The 17,750-nt window shown below is 42.5% G+C and overlaps 1 protein-coding gene across 2 annotated transcripts in view; it reads right to left on the bottom strand.

The window, feature by feature from the left end:
- Positions 1-172, bottom strand: part of LOC108941937 (poly(rC)-binding protein 4-like) — a 38,939-nt gene extending 38,767 nt beyond the window's left edge. For both annotated transcript variants that reach the window (XM_018764867.2, XM_018764868.2), the window contains exon 1: positions 90-172. The gene's annotated coding sequence lies outside the window, so the exon portion shown is untranslated. The remainder of the gene's footprint in view (positions 1-89) is intronic.
- Between the last annotated feature and the right edge of the window lie 17,578 nt (positions 173-17,750).

Raw genomic sequence — 17,750 nt, 5'->3', positions numbered from 1 at the left:
ACAAGAAGACAAGCGGTGAAAACAATGCACTCTGGGTAAGGGCACCTGCCAAACTAACGGCCATATCCATGTAGGGATCCGCCACCTACCCCGTACGTCTCAACTTATTGCTGACACACTGAGATCGCAGAGGCGCGAGCCCTCAGCGAATGCAGCGTCCCGCGCGCGCGCGAGCGAGCGAGCGAGCGAGCGAGGGAGGGAGGGAGTGAGTGAGTGCGCGCGCGCGCACCCGCCCGCTTCCTGCGCTGCTCTCCGCGGGAGAATTAGAATGACGCGCGCGCGCAGACGGGAAGTTTCTTGGCAATTGGAGACCTCCCGCGTACCGCGACTCGGTCACGCGCCGCATCACAACGCAGATTTTGTTAATTTAAAAAAATAAAAGAAGAAAATATTAGAGACAGCGCAGACATTTATGATAGACGTCGACGGCGCTCTGTTCGGTTCAAAGTATCTTATGATGAACGGAGGGTTTGGGATATTTCGCAGTTTGAACTCGGGACATTTGCTTACTTCTACACGTTGCTTTATACCGCCATCCAGTGGAATATTTTGGAAAACCGCCCCTAATAGGAAATAATTATTGCCCGCATTTGTCAAAATATTTAGTGTAAATACAGACTAATGTGTTTATATGAAATAATCAAACAAGTATGTGAAACAAAACAGTTTGGCAAAATTGTGCCTTTTTATCATAAGAAAAATCCTGCCTTGTGCACTGAAATATTCAGTCATTTTTTATACTGTGTTATACCGATGCTACTGTAAATACTTCTGAGGCGAACTCGGCTCGAGGTCTCACAGGATCTCCTCACAATGTGCGAAAAACAAAAAAAAATGCAATTAAAAATGCGATTAAGATTAAAAATACCGTTTAAATACTTTTCAAACACAAATACCACTATTTCGAGGTAGGATGACACAGGTTAAAAAAAAAGTTCTTTTAATTTTTGTGCTTGAGAGAAGAGAGGACAGCAGCACGGTCTGCAGAGCTGTGTGATTTTGCTCGGTTTTCGAGAACTTTCTCCCGGAGCCGCGAGGAGACACACTGAGCTTGTTGCTGTCTATAAAAAATAAACTGAATTGAATTGAACTAAATTGATGGATTCTTGGGAGATGTTTCTGACATGTTATTATCGTATCACACCACACTACAACAACAAGCTGAATAAAGCTAAAAACAATTATACCTTGTGTTACAGACATCTGAGTTAGGAATTTTCAAGTTTTCCACTTCAGTTACAAACATTTCCCACTTCATTTTATTTATTTTCAAAGGCATCTTATTTCTATTGCATCTTTCTTTCTTTCTAAAATTTTATTGTTGTGGTGAACAAATGAAAACTACCGACATTTTCACTTTCGGCAGCAAAACACACACCGAAAATGAAATGGTGTTGTGGAGGAAGGAGGTGCAGCATTTCAGAGCTGTACAGGAGAAAATTCATTCAGTGTATTTTTCTGTATTAACTATATCTGGAACTTTCATAGAGTAGTTACCTAGCAAATATATAGAAGTGCGCATCTGCTACACTATTTTGATTTGAAACTGAGAACTACCACATACTGCCATCGTGTTTATGTGACGACTTTTTGTGATGACTTTCCTGACTTGTTTTTGTTCCCTGTGAATTCCTTTTCTTTTCAGTCTTTCCCATCATCATTAGGTAGTGTGCCAGCATTTCTCGTTTCTGTCGCGTCTTGACACGTCTGTAATAAGAGTATCTGCAAACATTTTAAGAATAATCCGCACGAGTGTGCGTTCACGAAAAAGTGCATCTTTTTTTGAGTGCAGACGTATGCGGAACAGGTCATTTGTGTTAACTGTCATTACTATCATTACTTTGTGTCCTGGCTCACCAGATTTCAGAACATCTCTTTCATAAAATCGTATTTTGAGGTATAGAGTCACAAAGAACGTAGCCAGTGTTACGGGGGCACGGCTGATCTCATTCAAGACGTCCTAAGTGGTAAGGAAATACATGGGAGTGAGGAAACTCTGTGTTTGTCTTGCACCCGAAAGCTGGATCTACAAGCTGTGCGTTGGACTTGTCTTCCACACAGGGAGTGGCGGCAGAACGGAAGCAGGGCTATGGAGACGGGCCTAGGAGTGGCAGGTCAGATGAGCTGGGATTCAGCAGGTGTCAGCACAAGAGCTCAGCCAGACAGCCTGCCCCTACCGTGGGTAATAGACAAGCCTCTGTGACATCCCATTCAAAAGCTGAGCAGGCAGCACTGAAATACACACACACACACACAGAAACCACTTGTCCCAGGCAGGGTCATGGCAAGCCAGCACCTAACCCGGCAACATAGGGTGCAATGCTGGAGGGGGAGGGGACACACCCAGAACTGGACATCAGTCCATCACAAGGTACCCTAAGCAGGACTTGAACCCCAGCCCCACCAGAGAGCAGGACCCAGCCAAACCCGCTGTGCCACCACACCCCCTGCGGTCCAACAGTCTTTAGCTGATTCCTTCAATGAAGAATTTGTAGATGGTAAAACCCTAAGTCGAGCTAGCCAGCCATGAATAGGTATTATATGTAAAATTTAATAAATTGTGTATAAATTTTCCTGCAGACCCAGGTTCCAGATCCACCAAGACAGAGCTTGCTTCACAGATGTCTTGGAAAGGCAGGGTGTCTATAGGAACATGTGTCAATATTCAATATTCAGCGTTCAATATGCAATCCTGCTTCCCAAATTTCTTTACTTACTGAAGGTCCCTGTTCTGTTTCCTGCTTCTGCGCCCACTCATCGAGCAAGTTGACAATTTCCCACTTTCTGTAGCCATGGAGATCTGAAGGCCAGATTTTCTCAGTTCATCATCTGATGACACAGAGGCTTCGCGTTCAACGCTTTCGCGTTTAACGGATTTTTGGACTCAACACTAATGCTGAGGCAAATTCGCCAACACTTGAATAAATTAAAAGTTGCACGGGTGTAGGGTAGTGACATTTCCCTTAACCCAACCACCTTGTGAACGTGACCGCTAGCGACCGAATGTACCTGAAGTAATTGAAGCAAAGTGAACATTGATGAGATTTTTACGTGCAGCTTCTGTTATGGGGATTGCTCTTTCTGGAAAGGATTATTTATAAAGCTGTATATTTTAAGCTGTGGAGAACAGTTTTTGAGCACTGTCTAACATCCCGTTTGTCTCTTTAATCGTAATTAGTAACATCCGGGCTTATTCTCTCACTGGAGGCATGTTAGCGGTGCGATCAAGGAGGATCACAAGGTGAGAGGTGATTTTGAAAAAGGATCTCATAAATGGCAAATAGAGTGTTTGACACTCGTCATGTTTCTTAAAAATAAACTTGAATATTGTGCTTGTCTTAAGCACGCAGCGGCTCTGCTGCGCGGCCCCTGGAGTTATGTGAGTCATTCCAAACCGCCTTCTCCATTACATGGTGTTATGTGGTGCACCCTCTATTTCTTGTGCCAAATGAAGTATTCCTCTTCAGTATACTGTGCTGCTGCCACACTTCATTCACACTTGAGGGCCAACTCAGGATATAGTAGCGATCGGATTTTTGTCATCTCTCACCTTTTTGACCCCGGAGCTTTTTTTTATTTCGTTGCTGATAAAAAAAACACACTGCGGAAATTGTTGTGTTTGGGCGAGACAAGTAATATCAGTTTTTTTTTTTTTTTCTGTGCCCAGGGGATGGTACACGGTGGTAAAATGAATACCTTTAAAGTTCAGCTGTGGTATCAGGTACATGAGGAGATGATTCTAAGCATAAACTCTAAGGAGGGTGAAATAATCGTGGCGCATTAGTCTTCCATGAACAATGCTCTTTGATTTTTGGTGAGCCGAAAAGTTTTAGCAAGCGAGACAAACAGGTTCAAATATCACTTACCTCGGTGACCTACCTTGGATGAACCTCTAGCGTCGGGGTTGTGACCTGGCGGCCCCCGGAATGCAGGCCACATGTGTCCAGAAGGTCTGTGTGATCAGTTTCTAAGCTCCCTAGATAAACAAACAGGCTAATAATGCGCGGTGCACTTTGAAAATAGGGATCCGTTCTGTAGCATCCTTCAGGGCTGTAAGGGTTGTTAGACTCAAGGGCTGTTATATGACACAGAGAGGAGACAACATTCTCGCACTGTGTGATTTCAATCAATGAGTCACACTGGGTAATGGGCCAGGCAAGCTCCTCCGAGCGAGGTATGGTACTGTGCGTTGCGGTAAAAAATGAAAGGTGGGACAATGCTGACGCAATACCTAAGTAAAATGTCTTTATGTGAGTTACTGAGCCGTAATGGGGCTCAGATTGAGCATATGGACAAAGCCGGAACACATTTAGATTATTTATTTCTGTTGATTTTGCTTTCTATGGCAAGCTTATAAATACACGATAAAACCCGGAGGACAGTGGAAGTCCTGCTCACTCCAAGATGGAGTTCTCTCTGTGGTACCCTCAGTAAAATCACAGTTTTTGCCCTTGTTTTCTACAGTTTTAGTTTATACAATACCATAGTTCAACACAGGAACATATTTTTCATTCATATCTAAGTTTTTTCAAGCTGAAGACAGTTTCATTGTTTTAAGTACATTCTGAAGTCAGATTTGTATGTTATTTCTCATTTGAAAACATCTGTGCAACACACAAAAGTGTAAGGTTATATATATAAAAAAAAACAATGAGTCCATGGACTCATGTTAAATTAGTGACATAATGAGATTGTCGTTAGAAGTGTGTGGAATGTACTGCTCCGGTGTTTCAGAGAGGTGCGATGGGAGGGAGACAGCAGGAATTCAGGAAAATGATGTAAAATGATCCTTGTGCTTCCAGATTGTGCTCTTTAAGTGTATTGATTTTGTCCCATACATGAAGTGCATGAGGGTCCAAACAGATGGCATGTACAAAGCATGTCCTCTGTGTGTGTGTGTGTGTGTGTGTCTGCACTCTGTGCTTGTCTGCTGTGTGCGTGTAGCCCTACCCTTAGTCTGCCTATCCTCTCTGTTTCCTCCTGCCTCCGAGAACATTTTCCCATCAAATGTCCAGTTTCAGTTGCTACGGATGAGGATTCATTGTGACAGTTGCTAGGCCCGCATGCTTTATGCAATCACTGGTGTGTTAAACCCGAAAGCTGAAAAGGGCAGCAAGTTCAAACCGGAACACACACTTGACTTTATTTATATTGTGCCAGTTAGAACAATTCATGCAAACCCATTGTGTTTATGCAAAGAATTTACCTCGCTTCATGTCTGAGCCCCTGGACCAGGGTCACGTCTTTGAATCATGGTTTTATTTTTCTCATAGCATATACAAATTGGACTTGCTTTTGTAAAGCAGTGATTTCATACGGTGGGGGATGCGGTGGCGCAGTGGGTTGAACCACAGTCCTGCTCTCCAGTGGGTCTGGGGTTTGAGTCCCGCTTGGGGTACCTTGCGACGGACTGGCGTCCCGTCCTGGGTGTGTCCCCTCCCCCTCCGGCCTTATGCCCTGTGTTGCCGGATAGGCTCTGGTTCCCCGTGACCCTGTATGGGACAAGCGGTTCTGAAAATGTGTGTGTGTGTGATTTCATATGGGAAACTAGAGACAGAAATTCACCAAGCTATACAGAGGTCCTGCAGGGGGCGCTATCTAATTGTATAATGCAGTCCGCTGTTTCTTATTCATACAATGTGTGCACTCACATTTTTTAAAAATGAGAAATATGTATTTATACATATATTCTTTACTGAAAACAAATACGATAGATATGTAGGTGCATGAAGTGTCTGTGTTTTTGTACAATTTTCCCTGCGCCTTTATCTTCACCTGCCACTCTTATCAGGCCACCTTGAAGGTAAATTTTTACCGACGCCCATATCCAAGTGGACTTGTGTCATCTTTGTAAAAAACATGGCACGCTAAGATGAATGTAATAGCGTGCGACTGGCTGCGTTGTAAGCATTCACGAAAAAGCACCGTGGCAAATGGCAGAAAGTGTTTTAGTTGTGTGTAAGGGGCTGGGCGGAAAGGGTTAAATAAAGAAGTGAAGTGAATGGATTTACTGCAGTACATTAAGTGCTGCTATCTAGGCCTAATATACCCATCTTATAGTCAGGTTACTACACTGAAATTGGTTAACGAAGCTTTTGGAAGTATCTTTATCATTCATCTTAATTTTGTTATGGGATAAATCTTGGGGGTGGAGGGGGGTGGGGGGACGACAACAATGGAGTTCAGCATTTCCATAGTTTTGGACAAGACTTCTGTTAAGTAACTAAAAAGCTGTGTGTGTTGGTCAGGTGATGGTTGGTGATGGGCAGTCTGAAACACTGTCCTGTTCCATTGCGCCGTCATAATTACAAAACACTGTAGTACGATACCCGGCTGTCTTTTCGTACAAGGGGCTTCGCAGAGCGAGGTCAGAGGAAATACTTTTCAAATTGAAAGAAGACTTTATTGTTTCATTTTCATTTTGCCTGATTATGAAGATTTAACACATGAAGATACGGACCCTAACAACAGTTAGGAATCATGTAAACTTGTAAATTAATGTACTGGACCTTCCACTTATTAATGCAGCACTTGTTCGCAGATATTTGGTCTCTTTTAACTTGTAAATACCCTTTACATGCATTTATTAATACTGTATGTACTCGTTGTTCAGGCAAGATTATCCTGTGATTTTTCCTGACTTCCCTGTTTTACATACAAGGGGATGATTTTCATTTTTTCCCACAAAAAAGGTTTATGTTTTTAGATGGCAAATGAAAAATTACCTGTGCAGGACTTTGTGACAGGTTACATGCAAAAACTATGCTAGATAATAAATATTTAAGCAGATACATATGTGCCAAAGATGTCAATGTTACCAGAGAATGTAAAAAAAGCATTATTACCATGTTTGCTAAAAACTGTAACATTAAAAGAGGGGGGTGTAGTGGCGCAGTGGGTTGGATCAGGTCCTTCTCTCCAGTGGATCTGGGGTTCGAGTCCTGCTTGGGGTGCCTTGTGATGGACTGGCGTCCTGCCCGGGGTGTGTCCCCTCCAGCCCTACACCCTGTGTTGCCGGGTGAGGCTCCGGCTCCCCGCAACCCCCTATAGGACAAGCGGTTCAGACAATGTGTGTAACATTAAAAAAAAAATTTAAATCAGTTTAGACCTTTTACAAAATATTTTTATATACTAATATGAAATTTAAATTTTTCTGAAAATGATCAGTGCATAATGACCTGTGAAAAAAAAATCAATCCATTTGTTCTTTTTCTTACAGAGAATGTGTTTTCTTGGACTCTACGTTATCGGGACATTTCACATCCAGCAAGCTTGTGGCCAAACTGACCTCTGCAAACATCATTTTGGAGGCTGGTGACCATGTGACATTAGATGATGGGCAGTATATCTGTGCACAGTGGAGGATCGTACCGGTGTAAAATTTTGCCTGGAAGCTATGGTTTTTTTGTAGCTTTCTCCCATCTGTGCCACAACACAGTCAGAAGCAGCAGATCCCTCATGTACCGGCAGTCAGGATGTTGGTATGACAGAACTGGTGCAGGTGCCTACTTCATGGTCCCTTAAAAGAAATGCAAGCACCGAAGGCATTGGTTACAGTAATCTGGGGGGGTTTCTGGAGGTGGAACATGACAGTAAAGCTGCTGCTTCATGGGTCTGGGGTTGTAGTCTTGCTCAGGGGGAGCTTGTATGTTTCTCTCTTGGTTTTTTTACCCCCAGACATGCACAGAAAGGCACTGGCAAACCAGTTCTGTTGCTCCCTCGTTTTGGAAACTAAACAAGCGGTCACTCTAGGATGGCCCGTGATCCTCAGCAAAGTACAGTGCTGCTTGGAAGCATGTGAAGTCCTTTAGTTTTACCACGAAATGGTTCTTGAATGAGGTACATTGTTTCTTGTGTGACTTAATTGGTGTGTGAAAACCAGTTCCATATGTTGCTTTAGAGGAAATCATGTATGTAGTAGAAACACACAAGTAATGCAGGTGTAAAAATAAGCGAAGCCCAAGTTGTATTGATTAAACCAAGTAGGTAAGTAGAATTTGGTGTAAATCATGGTCATTTATTCATTTTATACGTTTATTGTAAGATTTCGATTTTATGTTTATTTTTATGTTTATGCAAGAAAAATGACCATACGAAGATGATACACATACTTCAAGCAGCAGTGGATTTATTTATCGCTAATATTGGCTATGTCTGAGCTTCTCTAAACGTGGGCCTTGTCTTTGAAGGAAGTGCCACGAGAAGGTCGTAGATGATGAGTCTAATGGTATCTTGTCAAACCACTTGCAAATGGAAACTGATGTTACAAGGATTAATACTTTGGAAACTGTCAAGTGACTTTTATGAAGGTGTTTTATATGGTACCGCCTATCAGTAAGGGCAATGTCTCTGAGTGGATGTGTCATGTTGTATGTTAGTAGACATCGAGTGAAGGAGCACTGCAGAGCAAGAATGGTAGGTCAGAAGGTGTGACAGGTTCAGGTGCTGAGCCCTTCTTATACTGGGAAAGATGGCAGTATCTTCTCAATGAGGACAACTTTTTCAAAACTGAGCTGCATTCTCCTTGAGTAATTATTCAAACATTGCATGGGAAACTTATTGATCTAACATACAGGTTGTCCAATATTTATCTTGTTGTTGACAAATTAGTATTGTCAACAAAATAATGTCTGGAGGTTCTGAAATATTTTGACGTACGAGCAGCTGTCATAGACAGTTTTGTGCCCGTTTCCCAGTAGGCGTGATTTTCTGACATTTGGCGAGTGCTGATGGGAAGATAGAGCTCAATTAGTCGTTCCCGCTCTTTTTTGTGCTCTCTGATTAATGTGTTGTGAACAAATGAATCTGCTTTGTTTCGGATCTGCATCACCATAGGACTCGAACGCCTTTGGAGATGTTTGAGCAGATGCCCAATATTATTTGCCAAATTAAGTTTTTCCTCTGAATGCACAACTAGCGAGAACATTTTTCAGTTTTTTATTCTGTGATTCTTGGTTTGCCTAGAAGAACTTCTTGCTGCTTTAGATTCACTTGCATCAACTTAACTAGATGCTCTAAACTTGTTCTTACTTGTGACCTATGAGTACTGATGATTATGAATTATCATTAGTTTTGCGGAAAAATACGTCCGGCACTTTTAGATTAGGCATAGTGGCTTCAAATATTTAAATTTACTTCAATACAACATCTACAGCACATTTTCGAAGTTTGAATACAATAATACACTTGGAAATGGGAAAGATTTTTAAGAGAGATTACTGAATTCTATTAAATATTGAAATTAATTTTAGTAACTCTAAATTTGTACTTTTGATTCATGTTTTCCGAAGAATGTGACTGCTACTATTTTGTGTAGGTCAGTTTCTAGAAGCCTTACCCAGCTCATCAAACTCATGTTAAAAAAAAAAAAAAAAAAAAAATCTGTACTGTTCATATTGCTGCCTTTCAGGGAATTCATGGGAAATGTGTATTTCTTGAAAAAATGAAAGTGTACGTAATACTTTTCTATGCTACATTTTCTCGGGAGTTAGGGTATCTAAACCAAAACATGGCTTTTGAATTTATTATCTTATTTGTAAAAGCACTCAAAACAGAGATCTGTGTTACAAAGACCTTGGCAAATTTTACTCTTACATATATTTGTTTTGAGTCTGCATATCTTTTAGTATGTCCAGTATGTAATTTCTAATTTAACAGAAGGAAAGAGATTTTCAAAATGTTTTTTTTTTTTTAAACATATTCATAAATCCTTCAAAGGAATAAAAAAAAAAATCTAAAAACCATGGTTTAAAAAAGGGCCACTTACGGTCCCAAGGTCAGCTACTAATGTAAATTCTACTTGGCAAGACAGATCATTTCTTATGTCATTTTCAGTAGTTGATGTGGTCGGAGGCCAGAGTTGAACCTAATTCAAATAAACAAGGGGCATGAAGTCTTTTCTAAGTTATAGGACAGAAGTCTTTTCTAGCTCGTGGGTAAAGTGGGGCTTCTGTACGATTGTGATCGTAGTCGCCTTTGGCCGCGGCTTCACATGTGACAGGTATGACGGATTACCGCGAATAAAACCTTGTTCTTCTGGACTTTACAAGACTTGCTGTGCTGTTGTCAGGTAATTTTTATATTAGTTGAAGGATGAAAATCTGAGTTTAACATTACTTTAAAAAAAAATTTAATTATGAATATAATGTGAAAAATATCTTCCTAAACTATGGTGCTTGACGTTGAGCAACTACAGCACAGACCTGCCGTTTCAGTTTTGATCAATGCAGTAATTCTTACGTAGGGAACAAAAATTATATCTGGTTCCAGACTGGGCAGAACTACTCTTAATAAATACTAAAGATACATGCAATAATACACAAGGAAGGATGTTCAAACCCTTGTGCTAAAATTAAGGGGGCTGGACACAAACCAACCATGCCAGCAGTACTCCATCCCTCCTCAAACCCTATATGTCACCCGCCCCTCCTCAGAATGTCTCCCGCCACCTACAAATCAGCCCGCATCGTGGACAGGTGCTACCTTCCTCACCGGGAGCCACTGCAAGCACTTCGCTGGGGTTGTCAAGTGGGCACCTTCCTTTGTTGATGTTTCATTGAATTGAACCCACGACACCTCCAGAAGCCTCAACAGCGAGATTTGGCGTCCGAGACCCACCCCCCTCCATGCTCGTGGCGCAGTCCCGGTGACTCCGCCCACCAAGAAACCTCCCACTCCAGCCATCCGTTAACCACCAACTAACCCTAACCCAATCAACACACACATCAGCACATGGAGGCGACAACAAGACTTAGCGTTCGATATTCACGTAAGCGAATACCTCCCAGCTCAGGTCTGCTTCCCCCAAACATTCTGCCGCCTCCTTATGCACAACCCTCAGCCCAGCGGCCAACTCAGTGTACTCCAATTTCTTCCTCTCAAAGGCATCCTCCATTGCGTCTTCGAAAGGTATTGTTAACTCAATGAAGTACAGTACCTGTGCGCCCTCGGAGTACAGTACAAGATCGGGTCTCTGCCGTGACTGCGATGCACTGTGGTACCTGCAGCTGTTTTCCCACGTCCGCTACTAACTTCCAATCCAGTGTGGCGCACTTCGCCCCACTTAGAACCCATACCACCATGACCAGGTGCTTCACATGTAACGCTCTCCCCCTCCCGAACGAAAGAAATTACCTTATTTTTCCCACACCGCAGGAGAGAACTGACCTCAATAATAGTTCAGACATTGCATTTAACAGCAGTTCCATTATTGTTTATTTTGGTTCACAGCTGCCATTACATTCATTTATTTAGCAGACACTTCTCTCCAAAGCAACTTCCAATGAACTCTATGTAGTGTTATCAGTCCACACACCTTATTCACCATGGTGACTTACACTGCTAGATACACTACTTACATTGGGTCACTCATCCATACATCAGTGGAACACACACACTCTCTGTCACTCACACACTATGGATGAACCAGAACAGCATTTCTTTGGAGTGTGGGAGGAAACCAGAGCACCCAGAGGAAAGCCACACAGACACAGGGAAAACATGCAAACTCCATACAGACTAAGCAGGGATCGAACCCACATCCTTTCACACTACCCAGGTGCTGTGAGGCAGCAGCACTACCTCCTGTGCCACCATGCTGCCTAATACAGGAGGAGTGCATATATTATAGTCTTGCCAGTTTTATAAATTAAAACAATCAGTACAGCCTGAGCATGCATACTTGGCAGTGGAGGGGTTAGAGCTCCTCCCTTTGTACCCAAGGGTCACAGGTTTAATTCCCCCCTCCAGCCATAGTACTTTTGAGCGAGGTAGTGGCCTTGAGTTGCTGTAGTTAAATTACCTCCCTGTATCAATGGATAAATAAGTGTGAGTAGCTTAATATTACAATTTTCTTTGGAAAAAGTGTCAGATAAGAGTAGCTCTTCTGCCAGCCGTGATCATCTTACTGTCACGGGGCTGGCCTGTGGGTTCATTCTAGCGCAACAAAAAAGTAGTGGTCATAAGGGAAAACAAATCAGTAGTCGAGATTTAAAAAAAAAAAAAAAAACAAAAAAATTGCCCAAATACTTAACGGAGGGAAATACATAATAATATGGTACTTATTAACTCCCTAAACTCCCTATTTCACATCCTCTCCACGCGTTTAAGCAAGTGTAATTATTAAGTAAGGAAAACAAGGAGGGAAATGAGTGAGAAGCCAGCACAGCCACTGGACCATGGTTCACCACAACAACTTCACCTGAAGAACAGAAAGGTCCTTAGTTTCCATCAGAGAGAAAATGCAATCACCTGAAAGTTATCACTGTTTAACTGGCTTCTCCCCACAGGCCCCTCCTTTTGCTCAGACCTCCCATGATGCCCCAACCTAAGAGCGAGGGGGATTCATTAATAACAAAAATAACATCACCTCTCAGAGCGCACGGAGAGCCCCAGGCTCCCATCTCCATCAAAGAGTGCGATACACCTTGTTAATGTGAAGCAAGGCTCTTTGTGAAACACACAAACAAATAAATAATGGATAGATAGCGCAGTGACGTTCGGAACGCGAAAAACTTCAAAAATAAAAAAAAAAAAAAAAAAAATTCAGGAAAACACAGTTACGCATGTGTGTGCATCCAAATTGAGCCTTAGTTAGAATGTGCTGTCCAAAAATTTGTCGGCCACTTAAAGTTATTACCCTTTTCGACGTGGCGATGATTTAGATTCTTCGGGCAAATGTGCGCTCTTTGTTTTTTTTTTTTTTTTTTTTTTTTTTTTTTGCCAGTCCGAGTACTGGCTTTGATTAAAATGGATGTGAATGCAAAAATTAGTTTATTTCACACAGTATGATGAGGCCATTACTTAGTGATATTGCGGTAACACCCTTGGGGGTAGCCCGCGGTATGGACTGATCCCCAGGCTCTCGTACTGTAAGCAACAAACATAACTGCATATGCTGAACCAATGGGAGCAAATATTAAATTACATGTCTGGAGTTAATTAGCTGCTTTGCGTCTAAATTAACGTCCGTGGTAACCCTAACAAACACGTGCTCCCCAAATCCTATATGCAGTCGGTGTTAAAGTTCTGCGTTGTGCTTAAGTTTATATTATAAGAAAGGTTGAAATAAGCAATGCAAATTTCCACAAAGCTTATCGCTGGCTTTTTAAATTACCTACGTTACTGTCTCCATATCCATGTCAAACTGCGGCATATTAAATTCACAATCTAACATCATAAAAACATCAAAAGAGGCCTATCTTTTCTTAATTTAAATTTGTATTTTCATTTCTTTACACCAGGAAGCCTTTAATTAGCCAAGAGCATCTCTCTTTCCAGCTCATTATCTGTTAACCGGAGTCCTCCGCCCCCCTAATTGGACAAGAAAAGAACTTGTGTATTAACAGATAAAGGACCAAGTGAGAGTATTTTGGAACCTGTTACGTGCGCAAAACAGTAACAATTAACGCGCATTACATCCCATTAATGGGCATTACTGCACTGGTTGTGGGTAATTGTTCGGAGTCTCTGAGGACGTTCAGCCAGCCAGTCCATGTGCTCCAAGGTTGTGCTCTTTGACAAATCTTGCACACGTCAAGCTTCCGGTGCTTTCCAATAGTCCCCTTGAGATGTTTTTATGGATTTCTGATGTGCTGCATTATTACCTGTCATCTTTGTATTTTTTCTTGCTCAAGCAGGCGGGATGAAGTTTCTCTAAGAACAAATACATGTTCTATGGTTCCATTGTGTCTCCTTCCGCTTGTAGGCCAAGTCAGTCCTTGCGTGGATCTTCTTAATGGGGAATGTATGCTGCAGTAGCCACGAGTGACTGTGAGCAACATTTTTAATTAAGTCCTTTGTTCTAAAGTCTGCAGTGCTTTCTCAATGAATGTGGCTAATGGTTTGTAACTAATTCACTTTCTCTCTGGATTCTTGCCAGTCGCTGCTCCATGGAGGGATGTCTGGGTGGTAACCAGTTATTCAGTTGAGTTAGTATGAAAGTAATACATGGAGAGTCACTGTGTTTTTCTACCATCTTGTTCAGTGGCTCTTTGAAAAGGGCAGGCGTTTGTTCATCGTCTCGCCTGAGATTTTTCGGTGTTTTACGAAGGGCAGTAACAAGCACGTTTGCATTGTTTGCGGAATATCGACAACTGTTGCACCTGCGCGGGTGCGACGGGAGACAATTTTGTGTTAGTGGTAAAATGTGTTTGTGTCTCCGAGCAGGTCCTCCCATAATGCTGTAGCGTGCTGTGCTCTGGGTTCGGATGAGGCGAAGAAGGATGCACTGCGATGATTACAAATGTTTATTGGAACACCAGACCACAGCGAGAGGTATAGGCGCGAACGAAAGGAGATAATGCTCTCTGTCCGAGGATCCCTTTTCTTCAAGGACCTACACTTCAAGCCAGCCTTCCCCGCCCCCTTAGTGCCCCTCGGGCTTTCCTCCTCCTTCTCGCCGATTCCCGCTCCTCCGTCTTTGGGTTCCGCGGCTTCTGAATCAAGCTTCTCCTCATCCTGCCCCATCCCACTGCTGACACCAATGTAGAGTGTTGCACTCTGGTTTTAGATCGGGCAAAGAAGGATGTACTAGAGCGTTCATTATGAACGTTTAGTGGAACACCGGCACACAGCGATAGGTATAGGCACAAACACATGGAAATAACGCTCTCGGTCCGAGGAGCCCTTTTCCTCAAGGACCTGCAACTGAAGCCAGCCTTCCCGGCCTGCTCAACCCTCCTCAGGCTTTTCTTCCTTTATGCCAGTTTCTGCTCCTCTATGTTCAGGATTCCACAGCGCCTGAATCAAGATTCTCATCATCCTGCCCCATCCCACCTCTACCACCAATGTAGAGTGCTGCACTCTGTGTTCGGATGGGGTGAAGAAGGATGCACGAGAGTGTTCATTATGAATCTTTATTGGAGCACCAGAACACAGTGAGAAGTATAGGTGCAAACACAAGGGAATAATGCTTTTGGTCCAAGGCCCCCTTTTCCTCAAGCTTTGATTCTTTTATGCACTGATCAACAGACACTCAGCCCATTATATTCCACATGAGCCCCCACAACGGTTGAACAATTATTTCACATTTTACCCACAATTCCCAAATATGTACAATAAACCCAATTTCCCGTTCAAAAATGACACTCCGCCGTAAACGCAGGTCGTTACAATATTTAACACAAAATTCAAATACGACATCTATTTGCAGCTGCATTACCACATTATTTACAGACTGTTTTTATTGTACTGCAGTTTTGCCCACAACAGAACAGGAAGCATAGAACGCGTGTGTGTATTTCTGTTTGACTGGTTTTATACTCTCTTCTGTTGACTGAGTGCGATTACTCCAAATTAGCACTGATACGACGGCAGCTCGTGTCATCATCACGTTCCTCGCTTAATCACGGGATGAAACACGCCACTGATGTGCGTGCCTATGTGTGTGTGTGTGTGTGTGTGTGTGTGTGTGTGTGTGTGTGTGTAATTGCAGTTAGATTTGAACCTTTCATACCATCCAGTTTTCCATTTTCAGTGAAAGAAGCAATAACAAAATTAGGACAATTTGAATCTGCTTTAGGGGTATATCACGTTATTCCAGATGGCATCTAATTGTTTCTAGTTTGTCATGTTTCAAACTAACACTCCTATTTCAATATTATAAATTAATAGATGCACTTGTATGTTTCTCATTTGGGCATTGTTCTGTGTAATTACTTGACATACTGTTATGTAATAAGAATTTCCCATCTGAGTAAAGACTGCAGTCTTCTTAACACATCTGTTTTTTGTTTTTTTTTTTGCTTAAACAAAATAATTGTGGTATTCCTGAGACTAGGATTGCTTGATAGTCAACCTGAATCTTATGCACATTTGTATACTGTAGCCATTGGCTGGGAGCATAGAAACTTTCTCACCAAGAAAATCGATAACTGCCATGTGATGTGTGAAAAAATTCGGCGGGGAGTGAGATTTAAATGTGAATACGGGTGAAAACCCACCCCTACGGCATGACACTTTTGTATACATATTTTTAAAAGCGAAGGCGACCTCCTTCTGAAATACAAGGGAACATTATAGACTTTCCACAGGCTAAACAAACCTCACCTGTTCTGCCCTGTTGGCCCCTGGAGGGAAGCACGTAAAGGTCACTTTCTTGCAGGGTTTTTGCCCCTCAGGCCCTGGATCCACTGCTGAGTGAAGCACAATGGGCTTTAATGGTTTATTGGCCTTGTTGTGTTTAAGCGCCATAAATCGATGCCGGCGCTGCTGTCTGTCTCTCTCAGCACGCTACAGACTGTTGCAAGCACAGGTTTCGGGTTTTCAGCCCAATTTCACACGAATTCTATCACCTTAAAGGTAGCAGCACCTAATGTCTTCGTTCTGGACACAGAGACAAAAATGCGTCCAGCGTGCTGACGAGAGAGAACTATGTGGCACGTGCTGTCTATGCAACACAGCTTTTTTTGTGTTCAACCTGCCATTATATTTTTTTATTTACACTTGGTCACTCATCCATACATCAGTGGAACACACTCTCTGTGTCACTCACGCACTATGGGTGAACCTGAACAGCATGTCTTTGGAGTGTGGGAGGAAACCAGAGCACCCAGAGGAAACCCATGCAGAAACGGAAGAACATGCAGACTCTACACAGACTGAGCAGGTACTGAACCTATGTCCTCTCACACCACCCAGGTGCTGGCAGGCAGCAGCACTACTTGCCGCCCCATGGTGTACATTTAACCTTTAGAACTGGAGTTAGCGCTACCACCTTTCACCTGATAGACTCACACTGCAGTCTGGTCCTGCTATAGAATCCATGAGCAAGGTATTTACCCTGAATTGCTCCGGAACAGATTCACTAACAGTAACAAGTGGGTAATCATTCTAAGAAGTATAGTATTGTATATGAGACAGTACATAGTGTGTGAGTGACAGAGGGAGTGTGTTCCACTGATGTATGGATGAGTGACCCAGTGTAAGTAGTGTATCTAGCAGTGTAAGTCACCACAGTGAATAAGGTGTGTGGGCTGGTAACACTACATAGAGTTCATTGGAAGTCGCTTTGGAGAAAAGAGTCTGCTAAATAAATAAATGTAAATGTAAGAGTGTGAAACACTTTGGTCAAAGGCACCTCATAAATAAGGGTTAATAAGAGAAAAAGAGCGACAATTTCTGCAGCTCTTTGCATTGTGCACTAAGTGGAAGGTTTGGACTCACGAGATGTATATTAATCTGTATTACTCTGTATATAACTGGGTATCTTTTTTCCATGGTAGGAAGTTTCGGAATCATGTTTCGGTTCAGCAGCTTGATTGCTGGAGATGCAAAAGTTCTCACTGCAGCAGTAGAGTTGAATGCAGCTGATAGTTTTCGCTGCCTCGTGAGCGTCGGTCAGGAACCGCAGGAAAGCTCTGGAGACCCAGTGGAGCGACGGCTTTCAGCTCCGTAGGAGAGTGGCTCACGGAGAGTTGTTGTGAACAGGCTGACCTCTTTGTCTGCCTTTTCATAAAAGCCGGCGCAACCGCAGGAAGCGGTGACATTTTGTACGTGTGTCCTTACTCTTCCCTTTTACGAAATAATTAGGTTGGGCGCAAGTAAAATGAGGCACTTGGGAAATTAACAAGGACTGTAGGTTGTTAGGAGTCTTGGCAACAAGGAACGTGTTCAATCCAATGGCGGAGAGAATTTTTTTTTTGAGAATGAAGTCGTTATATCCAGTCTTATTTTATGGAAACATTTACAGATTTGTTCAGTTATTGTATTGTTAAAATGAAAATAGATTATTGATATTTTACAGTACAGTG

The sequence above is a fragment of the Scleropages formosus genome, chromosome 1 (assembly GCF_900964775.1).
Source record: "Scleropages formosus chromosome 1, fSclFor1.1, whole genome shotgun sequence".
NCBI lineage: Eukaryota > Metazoa > Chordata > Actinopteri > Osteoglossiformes > Osteoglossidae > Scleropages > Scleropages formosus.
Note: the sequence above shows the minus strand (reverse complement) of the source record. Positions and strands in the feature narration are given on the sequence as shown.